This window comes from Salmo salar, chromosome 14 (genome assembly GCF_965601325.2).
Source record: "Salmo salar chromosome 14, fSalSal1, whole genome shotgun sequence".
Lineage (NCBI taxonomy): Eukaryota > Metazoa > Chordata > Actinopteri > Salmoniformes > Salmonidae > Salmo > Salmo salar.
This window is the reverse complement of record NC_138304.1, coordinates 47,975,846-47,987,500: the sequence shown is the minus strand read 5'-3', so window position 1 is coordinate 47,987,500 and position 11,655 is coordinate 47,975,846. Positions and strand designations below refer to the sequence as shown.

At 42.7% G+C, this 11,655-nt stretch overlaps 1 protein-coding gene across 2 annotated transcripts in view; it reads right to left on the bottom strand.

The window, feature by feature from the left end:
• LOC106569653 (receptor-type tyrosine-protein phosphatase F) overlaps positions 1 to 11,655 on the bottom strand; it is a 470,260-nt gene that overhangs the window by 377,088 nt on the left and 81,517 nt on the right. The gene's annotated exons all lie outside the window — the stretch shown is intronic.

Sequence of the window (11,655 nt, the reverse complement as noted above, 5' to 3'; positions counted from 1 at the left end):
CATCCAACCTGACAGAGCTTGAGAGGATCTGCAGAGAAGAATGGGAGAAACTTGATGCTGTAATCACAGCCAAAGGTGCTTCAACAAAGAACTGATTAAAGGGTCTGAATACTTATGTAAATGTGAAATTTCAGTTTTTATTTTGAATAAATTGGCAAAAAAAAAAAATGTTTTCACTTTGTCATTATGGGTTATTGTGTGTAGATTAATGACGGGTAAAAATCGATTTAATACATGTTAGAATAAGGATGTAACTTAATAAAATGTGGAAAAAGTCAAGGGGTCTGAAAACTTTCCAAAGACACTGTAGGGGAAACACTGATACAGCTAAACAGTTCATACAGGCTAGCCTACTAGCTTTGTAGGCTAACAGCAACACCATGCCTATATTGTGGCTTTTTGCAAAGTTGTCTGTTCATTCTCCCGCTTGTGTGAAATCACTTAAAAGGTGAATTGCAAAAAAAAAAAAAAGAAGCTTTTGTTGTTGCCTTATAACAGAACAGGATTAAATGTAGTGGGCAGACTTTCCTGTTCTATTGAGACAGTATTAACTAACCAGGCCATCCAGACAGCTGAAGGACTATGAGAGAGAAATGATCCTAAACTCTCAGTTGGCTAACAGGGACACCAGTCCAAAAATAATTACAAAAATAAAATATTCAACGTGGGCTTGTCTTTCTTTTAGCAGCTACCTCTCAAATACTGAAACATTTATAAATGTTGAAATGAATGAGCCTGAGGCCTGGGGGGAATAGAAGTGTTAATGATGACGTGTTCTATGACTTTATAAGTTCAGTTTCACTTCCTTCTCCTATATGCCTCCCTCACTAATTTCACCAATGAATGATCTGCAACATTCCCATAGACTTTCAGTCACTGCGCTAACGCTAGTTAGCAATTGTGCTAGTTACCTTCTTCAATCTGCACGCAGAGACAAAAACGCTATCCACGGATTTCAGAAAAACGTAAATCTTTTTTACCTAATTTCTAAACAGCATGTCACCTGTGAAACAAGAAGGAAACAAACTCTAGATCACCTTTACTCCACACACAGAGAGGCATACAAAGCTCTCCCTCCTAACAGCTGCCCAGTGGACTCTACCCCAACACACTGGACTCTACCCCAACACACTGGACTCTACCCCAACACACAGGACTCTACCCCAACACACTGGACTCTACCCCAACACATTGGACTCTACCCCAACACACTGGACTCTACCCCAACACACTGGAAAATACCCCAACACATTGGACTCTACCCCAACACACTGGACTCTACCCCAACACAATGGACTCTACCCCAACACACTGGACTCTACCCACACACACTGGACTCTACCCAACACACTGGACTCTACCCAACACACTGGACTCTACCCCAACACACTGGACTCTACCCAACACACTGGACTCTACCCAACACACTGGACTCTACCCCAACACACTGGACTCTACCCACACACACTGGACTCTACCCACACACTGGACTCTACCCACACCACACACACTGGACTCTACCCCCACACTGGACTCTACCCCAACACACAGGACTCTACCCACACACACTGGACTCTACCCAACACACTGGACTCTACCCAACACACTGGACTCTACCCCAACACACTGGACTCTACCCCAACACACTGGACTCTACCCCAACACAATGGACTCTACCCCAACACACTGGACTCTACCCACACACACTGGACTCTACCCAACACACTGGACTCTACCCAACACACTGGACTCTACCCCAACACACTGGACTCTACCCAACACACTGGACTCTACCCAACACACTGGACTCTACCCACACACACTGGACTCTACCCACACACTGGACTCTACCCACACCACACACACTGGACTCTACCAACACACTGGACTCTACCCACACCACACACACTGGACTCTACCCCCACACTGGACTCTACCCACACACACTGGACTCTACCCAACACACTGGACTCTACCCAACACACTGGACTCTACCCAACACACTGGACTCTACCCCAACACACTGGACTCTACCCACACACAGGACTCTACCCACACACACACTGGACTCTACCCACACACACTGGACTCTACCCAACACACTGGACTCTACCCAACACACTGGACTCTACCCCAACACACTGGACTCTACTCACACCACACACACTGGACTCTACCAACACACTGGACTCTACCCACACACACACTGGACTCTACCCACACACTGGACTCTACCCACACACACACACTGGACTCTACCCACACACACTGGACTCTACCCCAACACACTGGACTCTACCCAACACACTGGACTCTACCCCAACACACTGGACTCTACCCTACTTTTTGTGGCAAACACACACACACAGCTCTGGGTTGCTCATCTACAACAGGAAGCGGTCTCCTGACTGACTGAGAAAGCAGTAGATGTTCTGGTTCAGGTCAGCACCACAGACCTGTGTGAGTCAGGGGTTCTCAACTCTGGCGTACTTAAAAAAACAAGTACAGAAACAGACTCCATGCTGAGCATGACCTCAGGGTTGCACAGTCAAAACCTGAGCCCAGAATAGACATGCTTGTTGAAAACGTCAACCATCCACACACCTCTCATTAGGACTGTGTGTGTGTGTGTGTGTGTGTGTGTGTGTGTGTGTGTGTGTGTGTGTGTGTGTGTGTGTGTGTGTGTGTGTGTGTGTGTGTGTGTGTGTGTGTGTGTGTGTGTGTGTGTGTGTGTGTGTGTGTGTGTGTGTGCGTGCGTGTGGTGTGTTTTCTGGTCTACATCTGTGTGAAGCCTTAAAAAGCATATTGCTTCAATCATTTTATTCCAGTTCAGAATGAAAAGTATTTCTTGTATTTTAACAGGAATAGTGTTTTAATGGGGGAAAATAAACATGAATAGGTATTTATATTATTATATTTATATGGGTATTTTATTGTTATTTGTCTATATTGCTTTTGTTTTAGGCATAAGGGCAATGAAATGTACCAATATTTACGTATAGTAGCATATTTTCATGAGCTTGGATCCCAGGCTGAACAAGTTGAAGAACCCCTGGTTTAGTCCTTCCTCATGTGGGCTAGAGCAGGAAAGCCTTTGTCCTGCTAACTAGGTCTATCCATTCAACTAAAAACACTGTTCATGTCTAGCTCTTTGTCAATGAATTTAAATTAAAGACACTCTGCTTTCATTTAACTGAACGTAAGTTTTCATCACTTCAGCTACCTTCTCTTAATTAACTTCATATCCGCTGTAGGTCTCCTTCACTAGGAGACCAACAGGAGACCTACAGCTCTTCTGCCCCTGAACAAGGCAGTTAACCCACTGTTCCCCAGTAGGCCGTCATTGTAAATAACAATTTGTTCTTAACTGATTTGCCTAGTTAAATAAAGGTTAAATAAAGGTAAAATAAAGGTAAAATAAATACAACTAGCTTTATAGAGTAAGCTATTAGCAGCCTTGCTAGCTATCTATGCATATTCAACCAAAATAAACAGTTTCTTCCTAGCCCTTTGTCTTCTAATTGAAGCGATGTAATAGGCCTAAAACATGCTGTACTGCCAATTTCAAACTAGGACGTGCAGTACATTGCTAGGGATGCGAGCGAAGACTCTTGCCAAAGCCAGCATGCAAAGCCAGCCGTAACTTCTCTTTACTTGAAGAATCTCAGTCTCAGTAAATCTCCATGTCTCTCCAGCTCTCTCTCCAGAAGGGAGGGGACCACAAGCCACCCAGAGAAGAGAATGACCTATGGTTTCTTCTTCTTTGGTGCTCCGGGGAAAAGTAGCTACAATATTTCACCCTTTTTCCTCCAGTATGGTTAAATGTTTTCCTTCTTAAATGGGAAATTTGACTGGATATTAGGGCTGGACATTCCGATAGGATATTATCACAATACGTAGGTGTCGATACAAAATGTATTGCCATTATCATAGTTCTATATGTATTGCGAGTTGATGTTCCCAACATATTGCTCACTATATGTCCACAACAGAGAAAGGAGAGAGCATGATAACATGAGTTCTGATCCGTCAGAGAAATAAAAGTTCTGAAAACATATTGGCTCACTATTTATAAAGAAGATGGAGAACAAACGATAGGATTTTCTTTTTTAAATGCCGACTAGCTCTAGCTAATGCTACCTAGCAACAACAACAAACATTTGCGATATAATATTGTCCTACAGCCTAATATCATCCAAAATAATATTGCGATATGTAACTGTATCGATGTTTTCCTTCATCACTACTGGATATAGGCCTAGCCCTGGCCCAAGAAAAGCATCGCAAAATAAATGTAGTAATCCATGTTATTCAATTATTGCACCCACACTGCTCACGAGCGTCTGCGATGCCAAGGGCTAAAATAGAAGTCAGTTCTATTTCTGACGCAGATCGCGCTGCAAGTCCTGCCTCTCCCATCTCCTCATTGGTTTATAGAAGCGGGTATCCACGTGCCATCTCCTCATTGGTTATACCCATGTGGGTGATTGAAAGACTAACTGTTTTGCCGGTCGTCGTGGTAATACAATGAAAGTGTAGTTGCCAATCACCATATAAGTTCCAAGATGAAAAAGCCTGGAAGGGGGAGAGGTGACTAGAAACGATTCGGTTGACCGTTTTACGTGTGGATTAATTGTCGGAGTAGAGGACCTTGTGCATTTCAGGTAAAATAACAACTCAATGTTTATATCCCAGGACAAATTAGCTAGCAACAGCAAGCTAGCTAAATAGGACAAATTATCTAGCAAGTGCAAGCTAACTAGCTAAATTGCCATACATGTTTAATGCTTTTCGACCTGTCCCTAAATGAATGTCATTGGTTCAGAGTTTATTTTGATATTTTAACCTGCGTGTCGTGATCGCGTTTGGTGTGGGGGGACAAAATACATTTATGCACGATGGTGCACGCGCGCAGCCGGTTTGGGTTCCGTGTTAGGAAAACACTGGAACACCCATGGAAACATGGAAACTGAACGAGGAAACATCCACTAGATCAAAAGCATACAACGTAAAACGATCATGAAAAATAACAGACTTTCTTCTTCGAGAAGAAATAAGTCTCATTTTTCCTCGTTAACAGCATTTTGTACAATGTTTTTGCTTTTCCACTTCTGGTCTTTTACAAAACTTCCTGGGTTTGTGAACTTTAAAAGAAAAGTTTCCAGGTGTCTTATTGCATTTCAGTCTCATTTCACTCCCAGTCTTTTCACTCTCATTTACAATCTCTTTCTACTTTGGCAGATCCCCAGTGAGTGTTTCTGTGGCCTCTCTGCTTCGGGAGATCACCAACGAGTGTTGCAGTGGCCTCTCTTTCGGGAGATCCCCAGTGAGTGTTTCTGTGTGCTCTCTGTTTTGAGAGATAGATCACCAGTGAGTGTTTCTTATCCAGTCTTTTATCATTCACGTACCAAAGAACACAGAGATACTTTGTACGTTAACAATGTCAGACAGTTACATTGTGACAATGTCAGACAGTTACATTGTGATTGTACTGAGGAAAGGCACGCACACGTACGTTTAAACATTTAAAGAATTTGAGATCGTTAATTTGAGCCCCTAACCTAACACTAACATGCCCCATCATCATCGTCATCATCATCATCATCATGAAGGCAAAAAATATAAACTAAACATATACCTAACGCAACAATGCTGTAAGTAGGAGGAGATATGCATCTTTCTAATTATTATCAATCGCTCCGCACGTCATCGTCGTTAATAGTTGGAAAAATGGCAGGTAGTGAGACAGTTGATGTGACCGCTGATATGCAGCTATGGTCAATGGTAGAGGATGCCGGCTTCAATGCCCTAATGCGTACAGTGCCGTGAAAAGTTATTTGCCTCCTTTCTGATATTCTCTATGTTTGCATATTTTTGATACTGAATGTTATCAGATCTTTGACTAAAACCTAATATTAGATAAAGGGAACTTGAGTTTACAAATAACAACAACAGAGTATACTTGCACTCAATAACAGGTGGTGCCACCTTTACCTGCACTGACTGCAACCAAATGCTTCCTGTAGTTGTTGACCAGTCTCTCACATCGCTGTGGAGGAATTTACTGTAGCTGCACTGACTGCCACCAAATGCTTCCTGTAGTTGTTGATCAGTCTCTCACATCGCTGTGGAGGAATTTACTGTAGCTGCACTGACTGCAACCAAATGCTTCCTGTAGTTGTTGATCAGTCTCTCACATCTCTGTGGAGGAATTTACTGTAGCTGTACTGACTACAACCAAATGCTTCCTGTTGTTGTTGACCAGTCTCTCACATCGCTGTGGAGGAATTTACTGTAGCTGCACTGAGTGCAACCAAATGCTTCCTGTAGTTCTTGATCAGTCTCTCACATCGCTGTGGAGGAATTTACTATAGCTGTACTGACTGCAACCAAATGCTTCCTGTAGTTCTTGATCAGTCTCTCACATCTCCGTGGAGGAATTTTGGCCCACTCTTGCATGCAGAACTGCTTTAACTCAGCGACATTTGTGGGTTTTCAAGCATGACCTGCTCATTTCAAGTCCTGCCACAACATCTCAATTGGGATTAGATCTGGACTTTGACAAGGCCATTCCAAAACTTCAAATGTGTTGCTTTTTAGCAGTTTTCATGCAGACTTGATTGTGTGTTTTGGATCATTGTCTTACTGCATCACCCAGCTGCGCTTCAGCTCACAGACAGATGGCCTGACATTCTCCTGTAGAATTATCTGATACAGAGCAGAATTACATTTTAGTCATTTAGCAGACACTCTTATCCAGAGCGACTTACAGTAGTGAATGAATACATTTCATACGTTTCATACATTATTTTTCTCCGTACTGGTCCCCCATGGGAATCGACCCCACAACCCTGGCGTTGCAAACACCATGCTCTACCAACTGAGCCACACGGGACCACGGTTCCTTCTAATAAGGCAAGTCGTCCAGGTCCTGAGACAGCAAAGCATCCCCAAACCATCACACTACCACCACCAGGAGGTTCCTGAAGGTTTTCGCCACGCACAATGGGACCCATGTCGTCCAAAAAGTTGACTGAAGTTTGCCAAAAAGCACCTGGAAGCACCTGGATGATCATGAATATTCTTGGAAGAAGGTTCTATGGACAGATGAGTCAAAAGTATAACTTTTTGGACGATATGGGTCTCATTATGCCTGGTGAAAACCAAACACTGCATTCCACAGCAAGAACCTCATACCAGCGGTCAAACAGAACGGAGGTGGTTGTGTGATGGTTTAGGGAGATGTATTCTCTCAAACACCATACGTGGCATCAACAACAGACTGTTGGACGTCTACAAACACGCTGTCGTACATCATTGAAATGAGCCATCACATTGATGAGAATAATGTACTGACAACATGGAGAAGACGCACGCAATAGAGGACCTAATCAAACAGCATTAATACCATGATATACCATGGGTGGGGGACAGTAGTAAGGTGAGACCTCTCTGGTAGTACCACCATGGGTGGGGGACAGTAGTAAGGTGAGACCTCTCTGGTAGTTCCACCATGGGTGGGGGACAGTAGTAAGGTGAGACCTCTCTGGTAGAACCACCATGGGTGGGGGACAGTAGTAAGGTGAGACCTCTCTGGTAGTTCCACCATGGGTGGGGAACAGTAGTAAGGTGAGACCTCTCTGGTAGAACCACCATGGGTGGGGAACAGTAGTAAGGTGAGACCTCTCTGGTAGTTCCACCATGGGTGGGGAACAGTAGTAAGGTGAGACCTCTCTGGTAGTTCCACCATGGGTGGGGGACAGTAGTAAGGTGAGACCTCTCTGGTAGTTCCACCATGGGTGGGGGACAGTAGTAAGATGAGACCTCTCTGGTAGTTAACCAGGACTGCACTGCCCCCTAGAGGTAATACACAGGACCATATCTACATTGTGAATCACGTCATTTTATGATTTCTTAAAAAAATGTAAACGATAAAACTGCATTTTAAACGCTAAGTAAATGTTTTATTTGTCACATCCCTAGCACACACACCACACACCACACACACAGTCATCGTGCAGAAGGCTTAGGGGCAGGATTTGGAACGAGGCAGTTGGAAGGGAGTGACTGTGATGCGATCTATTCTGGCTACGGTACAGACTGGGGGTCTGCAATCCTACTGCTGCTACATTCCATTACACACACACACGGTGGAATAGCATGCGAGGCTGGAGTGCCTTAGTAGTACATCCCCTCCCATCCACCCACCCACCCACCCCCACACACACCGGGCTGAGATGTCTGCCTCACATATGATGGAATGTTTGAGACAGAGGTCACAGCCAAAGGTCACACCTCAGGTTCCATCATCGTACAGTACAGTACTCGCTGCCACAGACACAGTACTCACTGCCACAAAGTACAGTACTCACTGCCACCCACAAACACACAAAGTATTTGTATTGAATCCCCATTAGCTGCCACCTTGGCAGGTATTTACGAGGCAGTAATATACAATTTAAAATATGACATGACATTTGAAAACACTTTTCACAACACATTGTGTGTTCCCTCAGGCCACTACTCTACTACCACATACAGTGCATTCGGAAAGTATTCAGACTTTTCCACATTTTGTTATGTTACAGCTTTATTAAATCGTTTTTCCCTTCAATGTACACACAATATCCCGTGACAAAGCAAAGACAGGATTTTAGAAATGTTTGCTAATTTATTAAAAACAAATATGAAAACTGAAATATCACATTTACATAAGTATTCAGACCCTTTCGTCAGTACTTTGTTGAAGTACCTTTGGTAGCGATTACAGTCTCGAGTCTTCTTGGGTATGATGCTACAAGCTTGGTACACCTGTATTTGGGGAGTTTCTCCCATTCTTCTATGCAGATCCTCTCAAGCTCTGTCAGGTTGGATGGGGAGTGTTGCTACACAGATATTTTCAGGTCTCTCCAGAGATGTTTGATCGGGACAATTCCTTCGACCTCATGGCTTGCTTTTTGCTCTGACATGCACTGTTAACTGTGGGACCTTACATAGACAGGTGTGTGCCTTTCCAAATCATGTCCAATCAATTGAATTTACCACAGGTGGACTCCAATCAAGTTGTGAAAACATCTCAAGGATGATCAATGGAAACAGGATGCACCTGAGCTCAATTTCGAGTCTCATAGCAAAGGGTCTGAATAGCTATATAAATAGAGGTATTTCTGTTTTTTAGTTTTAATACATTTGCAAACATTTCTAAAAACCTATTTTTGCTTTGTCATTATGGGGTATTGTGATGTCATTATGGGGTATTGTGATGTCATTATGGGGTATTGTGATGTGTAGAACAGCTGATGTAAGAAGGGCTATATAAATACATTTGATTTGATTTGATTTAGATTGCTGAGAATACTTTTTTATTTAATCCATTTTAGAATAAGGTTTTAACATAACATGTGGAATGGAAAAAGTCAAGGGGTCTGAATACTTTCCCAATGCACTGTATCTACAACATGTTATCATGTGTATGTGAGTGTCTCTGCTTGTCTCTTCACAGTCCCCTGTTCCATAAGGTGTATTTTCATCTGTTTTTTTAAAACGGATTCTACTTCTTGCATCAATTACCTGATGTGGAATAGAGTTCCATGTAGTCATGGCTCTATGTAGTACTGTGCGCCTCCCATAGTCTGTTCTGGACTTGATTGTGAAGAGACCTCTGGTGGCATGTCCTGTGGGGTATGCATGCGTGTCTGAGCTGTGTGCTAGTAGTTTAAAAACAGACAGCTCGGTACATTCAGCATGTCAACACTTCTTACAAAAACAGGCAATCTCTCCTCCATGTTGAGCCATGAGAGATTGACATGCATATTATTCATGTTAGTTCTCCGTGTACATTTAAGGCTCAGCCGTGCTGTCCTGTTCTGAGCTAACTGTAATTTCCTGAGGTCCCTCTGAACAGTAGTCCAGGTGTGACAAAACTAGACCCTGTAGGACCTGTCTTGTTGATAGTGCTGTTAAGAAGGTAGAGCAGCGCTTTATTATGGACAGACTTCTCCCCATTTTAGCTATTGTTGTATCAATATGTTTTGACCATGACAGTTTACAATCCAGGGTTACTCCAAGCAGTTTAGTCACCTCAACTTGCTCAATTTCCACATGATGTATTACAAGATTTAGTTGAGGTTTAGGGTTTAGTGAATGATTTGTCCCAAATACAATGCTTTTAGTTTTGGAAATATTTAGGACTAACATTCCTTGCCACCCTCTCTGAAACTAACTGCAGCTCTTTGTTAAGTGTTGCAGTGATTTCATTCGCTGTAGTAGCTGATGTGTACAGTGTTGAGTCATTCGCATACTCAAAGCCAGTGGCATGTTATTTGTAAAGATTTTTAAAAAGTAAGGGGCCGAGACAGCTGCCCTGGGGAATTCCTTACTCTACTTGAATTATGTTGGAGAGGCTTCCATTAAAGAACACCCTCTGTGTTCTGTTAGACAGCTAACTCTTTTTCCATAATATAGCAGGGGGTGCAAAGCCATAACATGTTTGCCGATCGGTTGTGTAGCCAGACTTATTTGCCATTCGTTTGCCTCATCCCTCTCAACCATAACATTTCTCAATTCCTCATCAATCCATTAACAGTTTTTACAGTCATTTTATTAATGGCTGCATGCTTATTAGTAACTGGAATAAGCAATTTCATAAATGTGTCAAGTGCAGCGTTTGGTTGATCCTCACTTCACACCAACAAATATTCTTAACATCATCAACATTAGAATCACTACAAAACGTATTGTATGACTTCTTATACACTATACTAGGCCCAGCCTTTGGAACTTTGGTTTTCCTAGATATGGCTACTATATTGTGATCACTACATCCTATGGATTTGGATACTGCTTGAAAGTAAATTTCTGCAGCATCAGTAAAAAAAAAAGTGATCAATACATGTTGATGATTTCATTCCTGTGCTGTTTGTAACTACCCTAGTAGGTTGACTGATAACCTGATCCAGGTTGTAGGTTGAACCTGAAGCCATATTACTTCAACAGTATTTTGCCACAAACACACAGGACTACTCTCCTGCTCAGGGAAGTCTCCCACGAGAAAGATGTTTAGATCACTTCACATCTTCGTAATGAGTTTTGCCATGTCGGTTATATCACTTAAATATTAAGAGCAGGAACAGTAATCGCCTTGATGACAGCTTTGCACACTCTTGGCATTCTCTCAACCAGCTTCATGAGGTAGTCAACTGGAATGGATTTCAATTAACAGGTGTGCCTTGTTAAAAGTTAATTTGTGGAATTTCTTTCCTTCTTAATGCGTTTGAACCAATCAGTGTTGTTGTGACAAGGTATGGCTATGGCAAGATCAGCTCAAATAAGCAAAGAGAAACGACAGTCCATCATTACTTTAAGACATGAAGGTCAGTCAATTCGGGAAATTTCAAGAACTTTGAAAGTTTCTTCAAGTGCAGTCACAAAAACCATCAAGCGCTATGATGAAACTGGGTCTCATGAGGACCGCCACAGAAAAGGAAGACCCAGAGTTACCTCTGCTGCAGAGGATAAGTTCATTAGAGTTACCAGCCTCAGAAATTGCAGCCCAAATAAATGCTTCACAGAGTTCAAGTAACAGACACATCTCAACTGTTCAGAGGAAACTACGTGAATCAGGCCTTCATGGTTGAATTGCTGCAAAGAAACCAC